Below are 21878 nucleotides of genomic sequence, written 5' to 3'. Positions count from 1 at the left end.
AAAAGTTGTGAGGTTTCTTCTTTTCTCCACAAAACATTATGGCGAGCCAAGCCAGGAGTTCTCTGTCCCCGCAGGGACAGGGGGGATAGATGACGCCTCCAAGGCGTGCCCTAGGATTTTTTCCTGGTAGGGCTCCGCTCGTCTCAACTTGCCACCTGCGAGGACAGACAAGGAACTGCTGGCCTGCGGAGGAAGATACGGTATGTACTGAGGGGCCCCCGGGGGAGGGAAAGGAGAGCAAGGGAGTAAACCACCCAGAGACGTCTGGGTTCAGCTGATAGTGCAGCTGTATTAGAGATGGGGTTCATCGTTCTGATAGAGCAGACCGCAAGGGGTTCTGGGGGTGAGCCGGGTGAACCCGTGTATGTGTGTTGGGGGTTCATAGTTCTGATAGAGCAGAACTGTTGAGCCCGTGTGTGTTTTGTTTGTATGTGTGTCATGTCCGGACACTGTGTTGCTGTATGGTTAATGTGTGCATTGTGTGATCGGTGCACTGTGTTTCTAATCGTGCAAGTGTATAAGTGTATGGTGTATAAAAGAGAGTAAATCTACAGTGCGGGGGGGTCAGTACTACCCGTGTTTGAAGCAGCCGAGTGAGGCCTGAGGCGCCGGCTGCAGCAGGCTGCGGGGGCAGGGACAGAAGTGCCCTGCAGAGAAGTGAGTGGAAGAATGTCAGTGATGGTATTTATCATGTTTAAATGTGGTGATTTGTGTAGATTTGGTACATTTTAACTGTGAGTATGAGCTCAGAGAGTTCCTTTGCCTTGGATGTTTGATTTTGATCTCTAGACTGTATGTTGTTATTTTGATTGTGTCCAAGAAAATTGATGTGAGTAAATGCTGAATTATGGTATGCTATGTTGTGTTGAGAAAAGCGAGCACTTTGAGAGATATGCCCTTTCCCAGTGGTTTTGTGTGGTGATTTTCTTCCGCTGCATTGTAGTAATTTGATTCTCAGATTGTATAGTAGTGTTTTTAGAGATTTTAAGATTTTGTTGCAACAAGAGTGGCATTTTACATAGGAGAACTATAGTACGGTGATTTATGCTTAACTACGATAGAGTTAAAGGAATTCTAAGAATTCCCCCCTCACAGCAATTCAAGCCTTGGCTCTAGTGAATTTGAGATAAAGGGGGGGTGCGGGTGCGAGTGTTTGTGTCTGTGGGCATATCAGAGTTTTGGCTGTGACTAGCACAGTCTTTTTGCAAAGCAGTAAAACAAGTGTAAGTAGACACAGTGCTTAATTAGATTGTGCAAGAAGAGAACGAGAAAAGACTGATATTTTCTTTGATCAGAACATAGTGTCTATGTCACGTTTTTGATTAGCATGCTGTGTGAGGCGACAGTGGCTGTCCCCTGGGCACAGGGGCAGCTCTGGCTGCCCCGTCTCCCCAGGGAACACGAGAATGGCCTGTGAGCAAAAGCTGGATGTGCAGTTATTATTGCAGTGCGGTGTTTATGAGAAACACTGGTATTGCTGTTTTGCTGTTCTAATAAGTGTCGGGGCACATGTAAATTAGAAGTTTCTGGTCAAGCGGATTCAGAACCTAAGGTCTTAGAGCTTGTGTGTGAGAACCACATCTGATACCTGCCACCTGGAGCTGTGTGTATAGGAGGAAAGTTGAGAAACTACTGTGAAGGTCTGTAAAAAGGTTTGAGTAGAAGCGAGATAGGGCAAGGAGAAATAAATAATGAGAACTGACCAGAGCAAAGAAGTTCCTAAATTAGCCCCTTTTGGGAGGGGCTCACTGGGAGAAGGCTGCCAGTAGGAGCAGCTCAGAAAATAAAAAGATTTATAATACTTCATTGCTGTTAGTACTGTTTTAAAATAGGAGGATAAATGGGGTAGAGTTTTGTATGCTGAAATGTCTTTGTGTTTTAAGAAATCACCCAGAATGGCAAAGAGACTGTAAGATCAGACCACCCTCTGGTCTTAGCCCTTGAAAAAGGAAAACAAGGCAAAGAGAAAGCAAATCAAACATGTTGTTCAGCATGCAGCATAAGATAGCAACGTATGAAATCAAGCAAAGATTATCATGCTGAAATGCAAAGCAATCATAGTTCACAAAATGAGTACATATGATTTGCTAAAGGCTCCTCCCAAGGTAAGGGAGGAAGGGTAAAGATGACCTCCCCAAAAGGGAAGAATTCTTGTTGACACAAGAGCCATATATTCAGTTTTAAATAAAGCTTTAGTACCTGTAGAGAATGTTTATGTTGCAGTGTGGGGAACAACTGAACAACTGGCCAGTCTGAGAAGGCATACTTGTGCAAACCTTTAAAGTAATATGTGTACTATGTGTACCTAAAAGCTTTTGTACAATTCGCTCAATTTGCTAAACATTCTCAAATGAGAAAGGTTACTCTGGAAGCAAATGACATAAAGATTTTAGGCTTAACATTAACAGACACTGAAATTAAGAAAGACATTAGTAAGGAGATATTAGAATAAGTAAATAAATGTTTTCAAGGGTATGGGCCTCTGCTGTACCAGGGAGACTGAAAGATGCTCCCCCATGAGCATCAAGCTTAAGGAAAGAACACAACTAGTGAGAACTGAGTAGTACCCTCAAAAGGAAGATAAGGAAGGAATCAGCCCAATAACTGATAGTACTAGATTAAGAGCTGTCAATAAGATAACACAGAATTTATATCCTGTGGTAGCAAATCCATATACCTTACTAACTTGTTTAACACCTGAGCTAACCTGGTTCACTGTTTTAGGCCTAAGAGATGCCTTCTTTTGCCTCCCTATCCACGAAGCCAGCCAGAAAATTTTTGCATTCAAACACAAGCTCACATAGTCCATGTGCCTGAAGGCTTCAAGATTCCCCACTCCGATTAGAGAACAGCTTGCAAAGACCCAGAGTCCCGGGAAGCTCCACAAGAGGAAAGGAGGCTGTTGCAGTACGTGGACGATCTTCTAGTAGCCACTCAGATGAGAGAAGCGAGAGAAGCCTGGACAGTAAGCCTTTTGAATTTCCTAGGACTCCAAGGACGCAGAGTCTCAAAGAAAAGGCACAGGTAGTGAAACAGAAAGTAATCTACCTAGAGTAAGAAGTGAGTGCAGAGCAGCAGACTTTAAAGAAAGAGAGGAGACTGCTGACCTCACAGAGAAAGAAGAGACAATCCAGCTGCTAGAAGCAGTTCAGCTACCTGAAAAGGCATATTAAAGCACACTAGAGAGTGAGCTTAAAATTAGAAGAAAGAAATGAGCTAGCAGATAGAGAGGCAAAGAAAGCAGCAAAGGGTGAAGTACAGATTTTCCTCGAAAGTAAGCCATAATACAATAATACTAACCAAAAGAGACGTACAACTGCAAAGGGCGAGCTACCATTGAAAGAGAGCTAGTAATCCCTTCCCATTTTCGTGGTTACTAGTGAAGGAAGAGCACTAGAAAACACAATAGAGCCTAACTACTTAAAAGCCTTTTATAGAGTGTGGCTCCTTTCTCAAATTGACCAAAGCTGCGAGTGATACAGAGTGCATTGAATTGAAGTGTTGACTTTGAAGCAGTAATTTCCACAAGCTTTCTAGAACACACATCTGATTGAAACAATCGTTGTATCGTTGTCAAGAATTTATATGCCACTATCACTCAGGTAAGCCGACAATGTGATCCTTGCCTCCAGACTAACCCCAAAATACCCCCCGGCCAAAACTCGGTCAGACTGGGAGAGGCCATGGGCCTGTACAGCAGTGGCAAATTAACTTTTCAGAACTCCCAAGGAAAGAGGGGGGGTATCAGTATTTATTGGTATTGATAGATACATTTCCAGGGTGGCCAGAAACATTCCCCACCAGAACTGTCAAAGCTCAAGATGTGACCAGATTATTTTTACAAGAAATAATACCACGCTTCAGAGTTCCAGCCACGATATCCTCAGATAAAGAATCACATTTCATTTCCAAAATAGTGCAACAGATTAGTAGCCATCTGAGCACAGATTAGGAACTTCACACCCCATACCACCCCCAATCAAGCGACCAGGTGGAGAGAATGAATAAGACTGAGGCAAGAAGTTAATCTACCCTAGCCCAAGCTCTTCCACTAGCAATATTTCAAATTCAAACTAAACCTTGAGCTAAAGGAATGCTGAGTCCTTTTAGAATGCCTTGTAGAAGACCATATAGAATACAAAGAGAATGTCCAGAATGTCCACCTACATGGTGGCATTAAGCAAACAGCTCAGAGTAATTGAGAAACATGTGGCTGGAACTCAGAGCAGGGAGTTAGATAGCCTGGGGATGATGTATATGTTAAGTCTCTTACAGAGAAGACTTCAGAACCACAGTGAGACAGACCACTGTGAGTACTTCTCACCACCTTCACTGCAATCAAAATCAAGGAGCAGAATGCCTGGATCCATCACTCTCGTGTGAAGAAGGCCCAGAAACCCCTTAAGGAGTGACGCCAAGAGACAATGAACTGAGATTAAAACTTACTTGGGCAAAATGAGTATATTGCGGTCGAGAGTAGCTCATATTTTAGTTTGTAGAATTGTATTGTGTGTAATCATAACTGAAGTTTCAGAACTTGAGAGTACCTCTGTTCAAAGTAATGCTAAATAGCCTTAGTCCCTGGCATTTAATCAGTATACTAGATCCATAAGAAAACCTTCTGAGATAAAAGATTTAAACATATCTACTGTAGTAATCCACGAAAATCAGATATGTGAGGAGCAAGAATGGCAAGAACAAAAACTGTAGACTCTTCAAAGAATCAGAAGAGAAGAAATCAAAGTAGAGTGCCAAGTCATCAATAGGGTAGCTTATGAGACACCAGATGTAATTAGTGTCTGAACCTCCCCTAGTGTATATGAACACCAAGAAGTCTGTGGTAACCTAAGTGAATCAGACTGTTGGTGTAATTTCACCTTGATACAGCCTGTAGAAGTGACCTGCCTTTGAGCTCGAATTAATATCAGACTTTCATTTGAATTCAAAGTAGACACTGTACTTTTTACCACAACAAGGCCTTATACACCCCATACTAGTTCAGACTCTACCCAAACTCCAAACTTGAACCTAACGTAGTAAAGAATGTGACTGAACAACACCTATTATTCAATCCAGAATAGTCTCTCAAATGTGTAAAGTTAATAATGCAAATTAACATCTCAAAAATCCAACCAGCCTGCTCCTCCTTCCTAAAAACTTCCTTTGAGAGCTAGACAACATAGTTACAAAAACAAGCATATCTCAAGAGCAGAACAAGAAAAGAAAGAGCCAGCTCTCCTGGTGCCTAAAACCAAGAACAACAAGAAATCAGTTTCCTTAAGTCATTTTCCAAGCCAGTTAGCTGAACACTCAGGCAATGACTAGTAAAAGGTGCTGAACTGCAAGTGGTAAATTAACCCAAGCAAAGAAAGTGATTTTCTTTATTTATAGCTATCCCTTTTCCTACTGAGATTTAGATCAGTGATTGTCCCAGTCTGAGGCAGTTGGATTCTGCTTAAAAGAAGTAGAGAGAGACCCCCCCTCAGAGCTCAGCAGCAAGCTGTAAGATTTGGAGCATCACTTTTGTGCTGAGTGTTTCAAGTAGCAGAAACCTGATCCCAGTTTCTTCTGAGGCACTGCAATGAATTTAGGCTCTTCTCTCAGATTTCCCCTTCATTATTTACTTGAAGCTTAGACCTGAAGCTAAGAGCAAGGTGAGTGAAGTTTTGTAGACCAAGAGAGACATTCCTGCTTGCCACACATCTGAGAAATCAGGTACTTTAGAAGGAGAAAGAGATTCCTGAAGTCTCTACATTTCAGAACAAACATCTGCCTCAAATATGACCTAAACCTCTGTCAGATACACTTGTGAAGTGTGTCTGAATTTGCAGTGTGAGCCCAGCACATCCCTCTGGCAAGGAGGGATAGTCATAAACAGAAAGCAGTTCCTGTTCCCCATAACAAACATCTAACTGGCATATTAGAGACAAGATTAAGAGTTTTAAATAGAATTGATTCAGAAATACTAGTGAATAAACTAGCTACTGCAGCAAGTAGCCTAACAAAATTGAAGCAGCCTTTATAGTAATCTCTATTAGCATTAAGAACTAGCCAGTGACAGATTTCAAAAGTACTGCCAAAGTAAAGAAGTATGAAAAAGCCAGAGACCAAGACCACAAGTTAATAGTAGAAGCACTAAGTATAGTACAAGATAATGTGTCTTTAGCTTTCAGTTGTATACAAGCACAGTTATAGATACAAGCAACAGCAGCTCTGATCATATGAGAAAGAGGTGAAAGTAATTTTCCAGCTAAAATTCAAGAAATTGTGTGAGATAATGCAACTAAAGTTTAAAAGAAGTTTCAAACCTAGCAGACTATAGTGAATTTCACCTATGATCCTGTTTCTAATGTAACAACTGCCTTTGTGCTTACCATACATAATGCCACTGTTTATGTTATCCATCCCATCGTTGCTCTAAGGTTAAACCATGAAAAACAATACTCTATCCTTCAGAACATAGAGTGTGAGCACAAAAGATGAATGAGAAGTGGCAGACAGTAAACTTAGAATCCTGCACTGCTAGAGAACAGATAGGATTCATTTGTGAAAGCAATACTATTAATGCTCAAGATGTGTGTTTGAACACTGAGCAGAGTATTTGTCACTTCGAAATTCATCCAGTCACTGACCAGAAAACTGTGCTCGTATATACTAGAAAAGGGTGTATGCTTGAGAACTGCTTGTGCTGCTGTACAAATTGATAGCAATGATGTTATTCTGTCTAGTAGAAACCATTCTAGTCTCTGTATATGTAATTTTGTTAAGATTATTAGATGTGATCTTTAAGTAGTCACCAACTGCAAATGGAATCTTTAATAAGTTGTACCACCCCATTGTAGTTTTACTACTATTAATTAGAGTAAGCTTAAGATTATCTATTATATTGTTAATTTAGAACTAGAGAATACTACAACAAATAGCTGTACTAACATCTTTGTCAAAAGCACATAGTGAAGCACTAAAAGACACTTACTGTTGTGAAAGTTTTCATTAAGTAAAAGAATTTACTTATTTCCTAGGAAAGGGGGGAATGAGACAGAGTAAAGATCCATTCTGAATTAAGTGAAGTGTCTAAGAGAGGTGAAAAGTCTGTGAGGCCACAGCTGAAGGAAGAACTCGCATGCCGAGACAGCAAGGAGACAGAGAAAGAAAAACAGAAAAGACCACAAAGTCAATTTGCCCCCGACTTAGAAATTCCTTTGATAAAGAAGAACTGGTGCTAAATGTCACACGGAATGAATATGTATGAACTTATTGTGACACTGTATACATATGCATTTAGAAGAGAGATAAAAGAAGACCGAGGTCTTCAGAAATACGCATGCCTTGTTGGGAGACTTGTGTCCCACGCGTCGTAATAAAAGCATACCAAGCTTTACAACTTTTACAAAGTTGTGAAGTTTCTTCTTTTCTCCGCAAAACATTCCCATGCCCGGGGGGTGGCAACGAGTGGAGGATCCCACATGGGGCTTCCCAGAGCTCCCCGTTCCAGTGCTCCCAGTACACCCAGGAGCTCCCCTTTACCCTCCCCCCCACCCCAGTGCCAGAGAGCAGTGGGGGCCTTGTCACTCTTAGTGAACCCGAAACGCAGCTTTTGATGAAACCGGGGGGTTTTTTAGCTCAGTTCTTCCTGGTCAGCTCGGGAATGAACAAGGAGGGTCCTGGTCAGGTTGTAGAGCAGATTGTTGTGGGATTCGCAGGATTTTTGGGGCTCCCTCAGTCTCTTGGGAGTCACTTCACAGCACCACCGCAAACAGCGCCCCCTGCCGGTACCCAGGGAAACCGCACTCCCTGTTTCCATGGCAACATACACCCCTTTCTCATAGCAACAGCATCCCATCTCCATGGCAACCGTCCCCTGTTCTCATGTCAGGGGCCCCCTGTCCCCATGGCCTCAGCCCCCTAATCCCATGGCAACAACACCCTTCTGTTCCCATGACAACAGTCCCCTCCCATTCCCATGCCTACACCTCCCCATTCCTACGGTAACATCCCCCAGGCCCATGGCACCTGTAGCCCCCGTTCCCATGCCCACAGCACATGCGCCGCACTCTCCCCGCCTCTCCATCTCTCTGACTACCTTTCCCATCACTCCCTGCGGCCCGCGGCATGCTAATGGCGCTTGACAGCTCCGTGGACTCTATTTCCCATCACTCCCCGCAGCGCGGATGGGAGGGAGGGGGTCTCTACAGTGGCTGTCGCAGGCTCTGTCTTGTGAAACGAGCGGTGTGGGGATGCCAAGATGGCGGACAAGGAGGGGGAAGCACCACCAGAGGTGCGGAACAGGGCTGGGGAAGGACCCCCGGATGGGCCCTGCATCATCCGCATTGTCAAGTCCAAGTTGGGTTATGGCTTTAAAGTCCACGGGTAAGTGAGCGAAGGCGGGCAGCTGCGCAGTGTTATGAGTAAAAAAAGGCTACCCATTATTTTGCAAATCGTTTGTGTTACGTTTGCCCATTTATCCCATCATAAAAAAGCCTAACCAATATTAAAAGTAGTAGCAATTTTAATTGAATAGTTAAAATTAAAAAAATATATAGAATTGGATACATTATATTTTGATTAAATAAGGGATAATTTGGTTCTAATAATAGCGCATACGAAAAAGATAACCTCAGGGTATGGAGGGCAGAGTTCTGGGACCCTTGCCACCTCACATACAGGCCTGCCAAGTGAAAATCACCCCTTATATGCCATGTGTCAATACCATCTCCTCCCATTTTTGGTTCATCATATCTCTAGCTCTGCCCTCACTACCACCCTTATCACGCATGCGCCACCACTCGGTTTGGTGGTCGCACAAGTCTTTGGGGGTCATTTTGGATGAAGACCTCTCTTCTTCCTCATTGTCCTTTAATTCACCTTTGAGTTACGCATGCGGACCAAGCCAGTACGATGTAAACCAAGACTAACATATCACTGCATGTACATATCAAGGCAATAAATCTCTTATAATTAGCATTTTCTGGGACCCAACTTGGTTCTTGCTCTTTTTTATCAACTGTATCTTCAGCTTCTTTCCTGTGGTCCTTGGGAACATCTGATGGGAAGGGGGAGGGGGGGTGGAGCCCCTCCTCTCCCTCTCTTCTTTGGCATTACAACTTTTAGCTATTTTATTATTCTCAGATATATATTACTGTATCAATATTGATTACTGTTTCAATATTTATCAGCACAAATCATACCTATTTATCACAGTTGCAAAGTGAAAAGGTTGGACCAGTTGCTTCCAAGGTGGATTTCTACCTGTTTGCTATTGTAGTCATCGGTCGTTTTCATTAACTACTCATTTTGTATCGGTAAGGCCCTGCCTGTGGCTAAGTTGATAGCCCTTCTCCCCAGACAGTGAGAGGGGACATGGTAGGGGGCATCAGAGGGAATGCAAAATAACTTCAGAACCAGCATGCCATGGGAATCCACTCCTCCAAACTTAACATAAAGACCCCCAAAACAATGAGCCAACAAAGAATTAAGAGATCAGAGTGATGTCTGGACATGAGGAACAAAGTATTGAGCCTGCAGAGATGTGAGAACTTTTGTTGCCCCTCACTCTGAGCAAAGACCTCAGGTGGAGCAAAGACGCCGAGACAGCAAAACCCGAAAGTTGAGAAAAACACAGGGTATAGCCCCACTGCTCTCGTGAGGACAGGACCCCCAGCTCTGCTCCCTAGGGGACAAGGCTGCACATTTCTCCTCCTCTGAGTCACCCTGGGAGCGACAACGGAGAAGCCCCGGACCCTTTGAGCCTCCCAACCTTGAGCTGATCACTTTTAACAAAGGCATTAAAAGGAGAAAAAGTCCCCTGCCCTGTTAATTTCACTCAGCATCAATGGTGAGCTGTACATGCCCACTGCAGAGCGTCAGCACCCTGCTGGGCGGAGGGGCTGCCGACCACGCTGGGGTGCGCAAGGGGGACCCGGCCTGCAGGAGCTGTGAGCATGGGGGGGCCGCCCAGGCACAGCCCCCCTGCGGCCGGGCCCGGGAACGCACCCCACACACAGGGGCAGTCCCGGGGGAGCAGGAATGGGGGTCCTGAGGGGGCTCTGGGTGCGATGAGTGGGCTCTGGGGGCCATGAGGGGGCTCTGAGGGGCCCGGTCTGAGGGGACACTGAGCCCTTGGTGAGGTGTTGGGGTCCTGAGAGGCTCTGCGGGGCTTTGGGTGAGGGGGTCATGAGGGGGATTGGGACCCCTGGACATTGGGAGGTTTTGGGGGGTCGTGAGGGGGCTGAGGATCATGTGATGAGGAGGGACTGAGACCCCCGGCCCTTGCTGGGGGTTTGGGGGGAATCCTGAGGGGGCTGAGGGCCCTTTGGTGAGGTTTGGGGGTGTTGGGAGCTCTGAGGGTCTCCTGGTGAGTGTATGACTGAGGAGGAGGCGGAGCCCCCAACCCTTGGTAGGAATTTGGGGGAGTCCTGAGGGTTCCTTAGTGAGGGTGACATGAGAATAGGTTGAGACCCCTGGCCCTTGAAGGGGATCTGGGGGTCCTGAGGAGGCACCAAGGGGGCAGAAGTTCCCTTGGTGAGGTTAAGGATCTCTGAAAGGGGGGTCTTGAGGGGGCTGAAGGTGCCTTGCTGAAGCTGTCATGAGCCTACAGCCCTTGCAGGGAATCTGGGGGTCCTAAGGGGGGGGCTGAACCCAGACGGAGCCCCCCAAACTTTGCTGGGGGTTTTGGGGCGGTGTCTTACAGGAGCTACTCAAGGGGGAACACTTGGATTCCAACATGGGGACCCACCTGGGGAGGGTGTGCCTTCCCTTTGGATTTCAACATGGAGATTCCTATGAAGGGCAGGGAGAATTTTTGGGGATAAACCCCTCAGATTTCAGTGTGAGGACCATCCTGGGGAGGGCAAACGAGCATTTTTAGAGATAAACCCCTTGGATTCCAACCTGCAGACACTTCCTTCCCATTCCTGGCTCTCGTGTTCTCCATCTGCTGCTTTTTATCACACAAAATTGTAACTTTGCCCCAGAAAACACCTTCCCATGGGAATATTCCTGCTGTGTGGAAACTCATCTTCCTTTTCCCAAAGAAAGTCCTTAAACTTTGTGGCTAAAATCCCGCAAACCCCAGCATGGGGGTTGGTTTTCAGGGATCCCTCCAGATCCTCGCACCGTCGCACTTTGCTCTGGGTCAGTTAAGTCCAATTACTGATTAATTCCAGAGGTTTCCAAACTGCAGGAATGTTTTGCTGCCAGCTCTGGAATTCCAAGGGGTGTGAGGAGCTGTCAGGACCTGCCCGTGGCCAGCGAATACCACAGAAATCCCAGCTGGGATTTGGCTCTGTCCCAGCTGACCCAAATTCCCAATTCTTTGATTTTTCCATGCAGGAGAAGTATTGGGAGAAGGAGAAATTCTGTACCTGGATGTGCCAACTGGGGGACCAGCATTCCCAGGCTGAGGGGTGTTTTGTGGGCGCTGGGATGAAATTTTCCCTCATTTTTGAGTGTTTTGGGGAACATTAAAAAAGCTGTGTTTGGCATGAGAGAGAGGTATGGAGCTTGGTGCTGCAATTTTGGGATTCAGTGGCCGGTCCCAGGTAATGACTGGGGGATGATGTGTGAAATAATTAAGCCCTGGGGTTAATGATGGTTGATGAACGGGGTTTGCTTGTGGTCTCCCAATCCGGGTATCCCTATGGGAGATGGAAGGATTGGGAATTTCCTCTTGGTTTATCGACTTATTTCCTGGGAGAGGTGGCTTTAATTTGTCCCTGTGTCCCGTAGGGCTGCCAGGTTGGCTTTTGCCCTATTCCAGTATTTATGTATGCCATTATTCAATATTCCACCAGTATTTCTGTATCCCAATATTTCCATAATCCACTGTTCCTGCATTCCAGTGTTTCAATTTTCCAACAGCTCTGTTTTCCAATATTTCAATATTCCAATTTTCCAATAGCCTGGCATCCCAGTATTTCAACATTCCTATATTTCAATATTCCTGTGTACCAATATTTCATTATTCCAATATTTTAATATTCCTATAATTCAGGTTTTTTTAGTAATCCTGCCTTCCAATATTTCAATATTCCAGTATTTTGATATTCCAGTATTTTACTTTTTCAATATCCCAGTATTCCAACACTGCCGTATTCCTATTTGCCTATATTCCAATATACCAATATTCCCATAATTCAATGTCCCCATATTCTAATATCCCTATTTTTCAATATTCCAAGACTACCCAATTCCCATAGCCTGGCATTCCAATCTTTTTCTGCAGAAAACGACCCAAAATTCCCGAGTCCCATCCCTGTTGTGGCAGCATGAAAGCCCCCTCATTTTCCTCAGCTCTGTGAAAGTCCCAACTCCTGGAATTCCTGGAGGAGGAAAAAATAACCCAGGAATCCCAAAATAGCTCTGATTTCCCTTCTTTTCACAGGAGCAGTGGGATTGGGGTGGGAAATCCGCTCTCCCGGCCCTCTCGGTTCCTCCAGAGGGAACTGCCCAAAATCCAGGCCCTGGAGCTCTGGAAGGAGCTGCCTGGGTGGATTTGGGATGTTCAGGGTGTTGATTCCGTGCAGGATTTCCTTCCCACCTCCTGGAATTCCCAGCAGACTGGCCCCAAGGAGGAGAATTTTTGGGGAGGAAGAGCCTGAAGCAAGGAGGTTCTTCTGCTCCTGAGGGATTCCTGCTGAGATTTATGGGGATATTTGGGATGTGGACACTCACCTGTGGCTCTGGTCCTCCACAGCTCATCCCTATCCTGGAAAACGCTGGAGATCACCCATCCAAGTGTGTTTTCCATGAAAAGCCCACTCTTCCCCATCCTTATCTGACACCAACGGATGCTCCAGGTCTTTTTTCCATCCTTCCCTCCCAGATCCAGCATCCAGCTCCTCCCTGTGTCTTCCCAGGCTCTGGAATACTCTGGAATCTACAGGAAAAGACAATGGGAGCTAATTGACCTCTTGAGTCATGCCCAGAATGTCGATCATCACCAAACCACCAGGAAGAGAAGCTCTGGAGCTGTTTGAGGAAAGACAGAATGGAGGAAAAAGGGATTTATCCCTAATGCTGAGTGGGAAAATGGCTGGATTTAGGTGGGGTGGGCAGGGCTGGGGCATCCTGGATCCCACCAGACTTATTCCTGCTGCAGGGAAACCTCTGGAACAGGTGTAGCACTGGGAAGGTTTCAGGTTTTGATGGAATAACCTCCGGAATTGGCATCTTCCCAAAATTCATGGGTGAGGCCAAAGGCTTTTCCCTCAGGAGGTTGGACTATCCCTCTCTCTGTGGGCTCAGTTTCCATTTTGTGGGATGGAAGAAACCAGCTCTGCCTTGGAAAGGTCTGGAATGGTCTCTACACTGCAGTGGGAGCTGCTGGCTTGGCGGATTCCCGGTATTCTGCTCACCAAAGGCGCTGCTGGGAATTCACCCCAGGAACAGGCAGAGGGAATTTCCTTGTCCAGAGGCTCTGAGGGGTCTTTAACCTTGGAAAATTTAGGAAATGGATTGGAAGTGGAAGCTAAAATCCCTTTGATCACCAGCTGATTCCTCTTCCTATTCTTTTCTTTCCCCTTTTCCCCTTTTCCTCCCCCTTTCACCCCTTTTCCCTTCCCTCTCCTTCCCTTCCCTCCCTTCCGAGGAATTTCTCGGATCCTTCATGCACCTCATCCATTCCCAGGGATCTCCAACTCCAGGATGCTCCTTGCCCTGTTCCTCACAGTGAATTCCCCTGACAGACCCCCAAGTCAGGGAATTTTCCCAAATCCTGGTGGAAAATGACTCAATCCCTGCCAGAACAGGAACCTGGGAATGTTTTTTGTGTCATGGGGCCTTTGCTTATCCGTCTTGGCTTGATGGGAATTCTTCTTCATCCTCATGCTATGCCAGCAGCTCTGCTCTTCCCAATGGAAGATTCCCAGATTCCAGGATGTCCCAGCCTTTGCCAGCAGCTCTGTTGTTTCCAATAGAAGAATTCCAGATCCTGGCCTAGCTGGTGGATGAGATGTTTTCCACACTGCCTCCATTATATCCAGGGAAGATTGCACTGGGCTGAGGAGTTTCTTTCCAGCTCCCTGGAAAAGGAGTGGGAGAGGAATTCCATGAGAAATCCAACCTCCACCTTCCACCCACTGAATCCAAAGCTTTTCACATGGTAATTTCCCATTGAATAAAGGAAAAAGAGGCTATTCCATCCTGTATTGGGAAATGCCAGAACCTCCTGCTCTGGGTAGAGCCCCTTCCACATTCCCAAAAAAGGGATTTATCAGAGGAAGTTGCTCCTGCAATGCTGCTGGGAATGGCTCTCCTCAATTTCCCATCCAGCTCTAAAGCTGCCAGAATCAAAGGCAAGGGGGCAGGAGGGACCCTCAGGTCCTGACTGCCACCTGGGGCTGGCCAGAGCAGGGCTGGGCAATGGCCATCCCTGTGCAGCGGGGCTGGGCCATGGCTGGGCCCCACCCTTGGATGGCCACCCCAACAACACCAGCCACTCCACAATACACATCACTGTCCCAAAGACATCACAATATTTAATCAACCAAATAATCAATAGTGTAATATCAATTTGTATAATATCATGTGAAAGTCAACTTCCATTAACTTGATTCTCACAATACATACCAGTGAAGAACTGTTACTCCTGTTCCCACATCTTTGCCTAGAATTCCCATAATTTCAAAGTTATAATAGTTCAGAGAGAAGGGGGTCGTATTTTCCATTGCAAGGGAGGTTCCCACCTTGTTCAGCTTCCTTGACAGAGCTGAACAAAGAAACACCATTTCTGCCAGGTTAAACAAGGAGCTGCATTTTTGTCCCAGGAGCAGGGAACCAAGTCCTGTGCCCCCTTGGAACTGGGACAGGCACCAGTAAGCCACTTTAGTGGGAGCACTGGGAGGGGGACTGCAGAGCCACTAAGCACATGGGGGTTAAGAGAAACAAATCTGAATTTGATTTATGCCTTAACATATGCTACACATGAGGTGAAAAATGACTCTGTGGGTTGTACATGTGCTGGGAATCCTGTCCCTGGTGAGGCTTCATGCAACAGAGAAGCAGGGGAGAGGAAGCTGCAGTGATGGGGCTGTGAGTGACCCCCACTGACTGGTGGGACAGATGCTGAGGAAAAATATCTGTGAAAAAATACCCAGGAAAGGGGGCTGTGGGAGAAGCCTTTGCAAATAAGAGCAGCAAACTGTGACACAACAGGAGTGTTTTGCTTTGGGTTTCTTGGAGGGATCTGGGGCTCACTCAGAGGGGCAGCTTGGCCCTCCTCCCCTATGGAATTCACATTCTCTGAACCTGTGAGAAGCAGTGAGAGAAGCAAAGAATGACCCAAACAATTCTCATCTCATTTACAGCTCCTGTGTTTTTCACAAGTGGAATGCATTGTGGAAGATTCTTTACCTGAAGGGAATTGGTTATTGGATTCTGGCGTCAGTGTTTTGATTCACTGACCAATTGAATCCAGGTGTGTGTGTGTGTCAGGACTGTTGGCTGACAGTCATGAGATTGTGTGCAGTGGAGTGCAGTTGAGTGCTTGGCAGATTCAGTTTAGATGTAATGTAATATAATATAGAATAATACAGTATAAAAAAGTAATTAATTAGCATTTGGAAAGATGGAGTCAGATGTTGTAGTGTATTCTGTTAGTTTATTTAATTACTCCCCTATTTTCTGTATCACTCCCCCATTTTCTGTAAGGGTTCTGCCCTCACCATTTCTTCCCGCCATAGTATTGTCAATTATTTGGTTACCTTGGTTACTCCCGCCACAGTTTATGTCAATCCTCTCTGTTATATAATTTCCCCTCCCCTGTGTTTCCTTACATGTGAATTTGTTCTCTTCCCTGGGCCCAGTCAATCACTCCCCACTCCTCCTAGTTTGCCAGAATCTTCTGTGCTTAGGGAGACTTAAATGGCTGCGGCTCCGGGTCCCCTCCTTTACATTCTTTCTATTGGTTTTTCCCTCATGTCAGTTATCCTAAGTCCACTCCCTTGCCTTCCCCTATTGGTTCCTTTTAAATCCCTCCCATGAATTCCTCCCCCCTTTATAACCCTGTTGCAACCTTTGTTCGACGTCACTCACTGGCAGACACGTTAGATTCCACATCTGGGTGTCTGTCACTCCCTGGTTGCTACAATAAATCTGACAAGTCCCCAGTGAGTGTCCGGACTCTTTACTCTCGTCGGCCAGCAGCAATTCCGTCCTCTGTGAGCACAGCCCGAAGCCTTCTGATGCCGAGGGGTGCTCACACATTTGCAGTTGGGTGTTGGCCGCCCTTCTGCCAACCTCGCTGCAGTCAAATGCATCATTCCTCCCAGACGTCAGGCAAAAATATCACTGACACTCCCCCCCTCAACTTTTCCTCTGGATGGTCCTTCTTCCCTGTCCGCACCCGTTCTTCCCTGCTTCGCTGCTTTCATGAGGCAGCTCATTCCTGCTTGTCCTGGACGTTCCTTCATTGCCTCCTCAATGGAATGGATGCTGCCTGCACCCACCTACCGCCTCTGCCATGTTTCCCATGCTGCCCACAGCACCGAGCCTGCTTCACCTGCCCACCGCAGCCCCAGCCCCCACAGCCAGCCCAGAGCCACCAGTGCCACAGCACCAGCCTGCAGCCAGCCTGCAGCAGCCAGCCTGCAGCCATCAATAGCCCATGCCAGAGACATGCAGGTGCCATCCTTGGAAATCACGCCCAGCCACTCACAAACGCCATGTGGGCTCGCCCTGGCTTGCAGCACACACACTCCATCTGCTGAGCTGATGCCCACAGAGCACCTGGGCTCCTTGCGGTAACACTGTCCCTGTCTTCTGTTTCTCTCTCTATCCTTTTCCCGTTCTACTCCCTTCTCTCCCCCTTCAGTACAAATGCTTCTTCTCCTTTATCAATAAACAGTTCTCAGATATAATATTGCTGTATTTGTGCTTCATTTTCATCTGAGAAACCTTTCATAAAGAATCCTCCCCGACTCCACCTTTTACAGCGGGATGGGACAGGGGTAGTGGGAGGGGGAATGGGGAAGCCCTGAGTGTACTGCAAGCACTATGGGGAGAGAATGGGGCAGGCCCTGAGGGTACTTGGGCACTTGAATAGGGCTGGAGAACCCCTGCAGGAACGAGCAAAGGGATGGGGGAGCCCTTGTGGGTACAGGGAGAGGAAATGGGGAGCACAGGGTGCCCTGTATAGCCTTCCCCTGACACATGACCACCTCCCTTGGATGGATGGGAAACCACAGGAGGCATGGAGGGAGCACTCCCAGTGTCACCCAGTGCCTCCCGCTTGCCAGAGCATCACAACTTTTGGTATAGATTGTCATAGATGTCACTGGGTTCCAATGGTTGCCTTTGCAGCTCCATGTACGTCGCCTGAGGATCCTCCACCAAGGGTGCTAGGGGGTCTTGGGGGGCCCTGTTGGAATAAGGGGGTGTTTGGAAGGGGATGGGAGGTGCTGGGGGTTTGGGTAAAAGGTGTATCATGGCTGGAGGCTGCACTCACCTTTCCTGGTACTTCCTGGCATCTGCAAACGAAAGCTGGTAGGGTGACTGGAGACCCAGGGGGCCCCATCCACCCTAGGGAATGCTGAACCACCACCAGACACACAATTCTACCCAGGCCCCACGAGTATCCCTGATGCCCCCCCAGTATCCCTGATGTGTCCCCAATATCTTTGAACCATCCTGCTTATACCAACACCTTGAACTCCCAGAACCCTGAGCCTGACAGGGAGGGGAATGCCTGATAGGACCTCCAAAATCCCTGCATGACCCTCCAACAGCTCCCCAGGTCTCTGAGCCATGGTCATTGGGGTCTCAGCCTCTCCCAGGTCAGGGGCTATGGGTGCTGCCCTATGGCCCCCCTTCTCTGGCATCCTTCCCACCTCTCTCCATGTGCCCTGTCCCCCCATTGTCACCCACCCACACGGTGCCATCGGTGACAGGCCACAATGATACCCACGAGCAGGAGCAGGAACAAAAGGGCTCCACCGATCCCTGCGGCCACTGCAAGAAACAGAGGGGCACACATCAGGATCGCCCATCACCCCAGGTATCCTGCACTCCCTTGCGAACCTCAGGGACCCCAACTGTTTCCCTGTGTGTCCCTTTATCTTGTGGAGTCACCTCCAGGACACTGGGGGTGATGGTGACATTGTCCACGGGCACTGTGGGGACAGAGACAGGGCTGAGGCCACAGGGAAGGGAAGGCAGCTGAAGTGGGGGCGTGGGAATGGGCAGGGATGGGTATGGTGGGGGATGTTGAGGATGGTGTCACGCCATGGAAGGGTGAGGGGACACATAGAGTGATGGAAGGACCCAAGAAATGTGTCTGGGGGACATGGAGGTCCCCAGGCAGAGGACCCCGGGAGGCTCCCTGTGCCCATCCCCGCACTCACTGCGCACCGTGACACGGAGCCAGGTGCTGCTCTTCTTCACAGCCCCCCTGTATGAGCGCACCTGGCAGCTGTAATTCCCTGAGTGGGAGACCCCCATGGTGGGCACCAGCAGCTGCGGGACCCCTGTGGGCCCGCCACAACCTGCCCATCCCTGTAGAAGATGGGCAGGAGGGGGGCTCAGGGCCACAGGGGGCTGGGGGTGCTGATGCAGCTGAGAGTCAGGAGGGACTCCATGGTGGGTTCAGGGGTCCCCGCAGCAGTGGCACCAGGTAGAGCTCAGGGCAGGAGAGAGGAGGTGAGGACTGTGACTCTGAGTCTGCTGGGAAGGGTTATTGGGGGTGTCAGGAGACTGGAGTTCCAGCCATGGAAGTGCTCACCATACACTTTCACTGTCACTGCTGCTGATCGTGACTGCCAGGACCCCACCAAGCCCCCGCAGCTATAGTGGCCACTGTGGTGCAGCTGCAGGGGAAATAGGTACAGCTCGGTCCCGTTGATGAACCCCCTCACTTCCTTCTCGTCCTGGTAAAATTGCACCCTGGTGACAATGTGGTTCCAATGGCCGCACCGACAGCGCAGTGTCATCATGTCCCCCTCCAGCAGCACCCCTGCTGGCACCTGCAGCACCAGCAAATCTGAGAGACAGGAGGATCCCCTCTCACCAAGGGGCTCAAGACAGGTCCGAGGTGGTCCCTGTGACCCTGAGAACATCTGGGTGCATTGGGATGTCCCTGTGTGCAGGGCTAAGGCTCTTGCCACACAAGGGTTGTGATGCCACCAAAGGAGTGGAGTCCACTCTGACTTGTCAGGGGTCATCCTGATCATTTAACATCCCCACTCACCATCTGAGACCACTACAGGGGGGCTGAGCCCAGTGCCGGGTCTGTGACACATGTAGGTGCCTCTCTCGATGACAGTGAAGTTATCAGGTCCCTCCTGCCACCAGAGCTGCCCATCCTTATACCAGGTGGTGGCACCGGCGATCCCCGAGCCCGGGCAAGTCAGTGTCACACGGTCCCACAGCACCGCTGGCCTCCACGGGGGCTCCACCAGGATCTGCATGGTCTGGACACCTGCAGGTGACAGGGGACACCAGCCTGCCAGGGCCAGTGTGGGGCTGGGGAGAGCAGGGTGGGGCCATGGCATCCCACGAGGACTCACCAGCGAGGCCTAGGGTCTGGGCTGGAAGGGAGAAGGGAGTAGGGTGGGTGCGGGTGGCCCTGCAGGGGTAGCAGCACCTGGAGTATAGGGTGGGGGGGGGGGGGGTGTCCCCAAACTGTGCCCATGGGGACAGCAGTTCTTGTTAGAAAGTGTGTCTGGGTGGCCACAAAAGAATTGGATGGTCAGCGGACATGTCTGTGTCACAGCCACCCATGCACCATATCCCTGTGGCACAGACACCTTGGGAACAGGGAGACCGAGGCCACTTGGGGCTGAGGCAGAACATGGGGACACTGTGAACACCCTGGGTACAAGGACACAATGGACACAGCCCATGCTGGCCCAGGTTACCCCCACCAGCTCATGATCCCATCCCCATGATCCCATCCCCATGGCCACATCCTCACCATTCTTGTCCCCTTCTGTTCCTGCATCCCATTTCCCTTGTCCCCATCCCCAGAGCTCCCTGAGCCCAAAGGTACCAGTCCCCACATTCCCATCCCCACATCCCCATCCCTGAATTCCTGCCTCCCTCTCCCTGTCCCCAAAGCTACCCTATATGCCCAGTCCCACCAAGGTCCACTTTGGGTAACAAGGACTGGCTCTGCTGGCATTGGGGATCTCAGGGGACCGCACAGCCCCACTGTGACCCCTCCTCTCCCCATCCCTGGGGTGTCAGGCCCGTGCCCAGGGCACTCACCCCACAGGAGAAGCACCACCTTCCCGGCCACCCCGGTGTCCCCAGCCATGTGCACTGGCTGTCACTTGCTGCTGTGGCCACCACTCCCCTGGCTGATGGCTCTTTGCCCAAAGGGGAAGGAAGCGAGGTCACATTTTGTCCTCATGCGTAGGTGGCCCTAGAGTGGGGGCAGGGTCGCCACAAGCTTGTCACATGCTGGGGACAAGGCTGGGTGGACATAGTGGGATATGGCGTTCCCAGGAGTGGGGGGCCTCAGTTCGTTTGGGGACCTGGGTATGGGTGTCCATGGAAATGGGAGATCCTAGGGATGGGGTCCGTGGGAATGGGGATGCCCAGGGCTGGGGGGACACAGGGATGTGAGTCGCAGGGGAATGTGGGCTCAAGGGATTTGGGGTCATGGGATGGGGATTCTGGCGGAATGGGGGTTCCTGTGGGAAGAGGGGTTCCTGAGAGTATCAAGGTTCTTGGGAAAGGAAGATTTCAGGGGATGGAATGAACAGAAGAGGGTTCCTTTGGAATGGGGGCCCTGGGCCATGGAGATCCTGGCGAATGTCTGTACTGGGATGGGGATGACAGGGAGGAATATAAGGAAGGGAGGTCCCATGATTTGATTTTCAGGGGAATGGACGTCCCAGGGATGGGCAGTGGCTCATCAGGCCCAGGGGCCTCAGCTCCCCTCCTGGGTGCCTCAGATTTTGGGGTGACCCTGGGTTGCTCATTTCCTGGGCATGAGGGTCCTTGGTAGCTCTGCCTCTGTGGCCGCCCTTGCCCTTCACTTTTTCATGTCTTTATTTCTCTTTTTTCAATAATTTCCTCACTTTTGTGCCATGTCCCCTCACCCCCAGTTCATGACTCAGCAATCCTGGAGAGCACCTGAGCAGGGAAAGGGTTGGAGGAGCGAGGGCAGTGGGGTGTGCTGGGAAGGGTAGGGAGGCTGTGGGGGATGGAGGTGTTGGGCTGCGCCCCCTCATCACTTTCACTATCTTTGCCCTGGACTAGAAGGAAGAGTCCGTTTGTGCTGAGAGTCAGATGGGAAAGGGGCGGTTCAATCCTGGGGGACCACATCCAGGGGGTTCCTGTCCTGGGCGCATCCAGTCCCAGGGGGTGACACATCCTGGCATGGGGGGTCCTGTCCCGGGGAGTGGCAGTTCCAGAAATGTCCCTGCACACTCCTGGTTGGCTGCCTGTCCCAAGGGTGGCACATCCTGGGGTCCCCTGTCAATGCAAGGGTCAGGCCCCGCCATGGCCCAGCCCCACTGCACAGGGATGGCCATTGTCCAGCCCGGCTCTGGCCAGCCCCAGGTGGAAGCCAGGACCTGCGGGTCCCCCCTGCCCCCTTTGCTTTGATTCTAGCAGCTTTAGAGCTGCTGCAAAAGTGAGAATTCTGTGGGTGGAAAAAGGCCTGCCTGTGGTTTGCTCAGCCCTGCAAGAAGCACAAAACCACAAAGGGAGCTCAAGCAGTGGCTCTGTGGGGGTCTTTGGTGGTTTTCAGAACAGGGCTGGCTGGAAACCCCCCCTGCAAGGGCAGCTGTGAGGGAACCAGTCTGGAAATGCAGCAATTGATTATTTTGTCCCTTTGCCCAAGGGTCTGAGAAAACCACAAAACTACTGCTGAGACAACAACAATCTGTTCAACATCCTGACCTGGACCCTCCTTCTTGAACAAAACCTGTCAGCCC

The sequence above is a fragment of the Melospiza melodia genome, unplaced genomic scaffold (assembly GCF_035770615.1).
Source record: "Melospiza melodia melodia isolate bMelMel2 unplaced genomic scaffold, bMelMel2.pri scaffold_32, whole genome shotgun sequence".
Lineage (NCBI taxonomy): Eukaryota > Metazoa > Chordata > Aves > Passeriformes > Passerellidae > Melospiza > Melospiza melodia.
This window is presented reverse-complemented; position numbering follows the sequence as displayed.